The following is a 654-nucleotide window of genomic DNA, read 5'->3' as shown; positions in this document are numbered from 1 at the left end:
CTCTATCCTCTTTTTTTTTTTTTTTTGCTTATTGTTGAAGTGAGTAAAAAGAAAAAAAACAAGAAGCCGCCGTTGTGTTTTCGTGCCTTTAGACAGCCATTGAGAAATTTATCCCCCGAGTTTTGACGGTGAGCGGACGTGTTGATGCGCGATGATCAGAGGGAGGGGAAAAAAAACACATTAAAGTGTTGACTTCCAGCAAATATTCCTATTTTTTATGATCCCCCCGAAGCTGGAGACGTGCTCCATCTCCAAACCTTTCGGATGCATCGCCTATTCTGCACCCGTCTCTATTTTTACCGCCTAACCTTCAGGAGAAGGGAAAGAAAACACTATTAATAACTGCAAATCTGAGGACTGTGCGTAATTTGGGCAAACGGAGAGGAGACCATTAAAAGCATCACTCGCTGCCGTAATTGTAATGCCAGTCATCTAATGTGTTGCATCTTTTCGCGAGTAAAAATCCTAATGTGTCAGGTGGATTTTTTTGTGGGGGGGGGGGGATTTTTTATATAATTCAAATATATAAAAAAAGATAAAGCCTTCTGATCGTTGTTCAAGACTTTTCGTAGCCGGGCGGTGCATCATGTATGTGTGTGTGACAGAGAGATGGTGTGTGTTGGTGGTGGTGGTGATGTGTGTGTGTGTGTGTGT

The sequence above is a fragment of the Kryptolebias marmoratus genome, linkage group LG18 (assembly GCF_001649575.2).
Source record: "Kryptolebias marmoratus isolate JLee-2015 linkage group LG18, ASM164957v2, whole genome shotgun sequence".
Taxonomy (NCBI): Eukaryota; Metazoa; Chordata; class Actinopteri; order Cyprinodontiformes; family Rivulidae; genus Kryptolebias; species Kryptolebias marmoratus.
Note: the sequence above shows the minus strand (reverse complement) of the source record.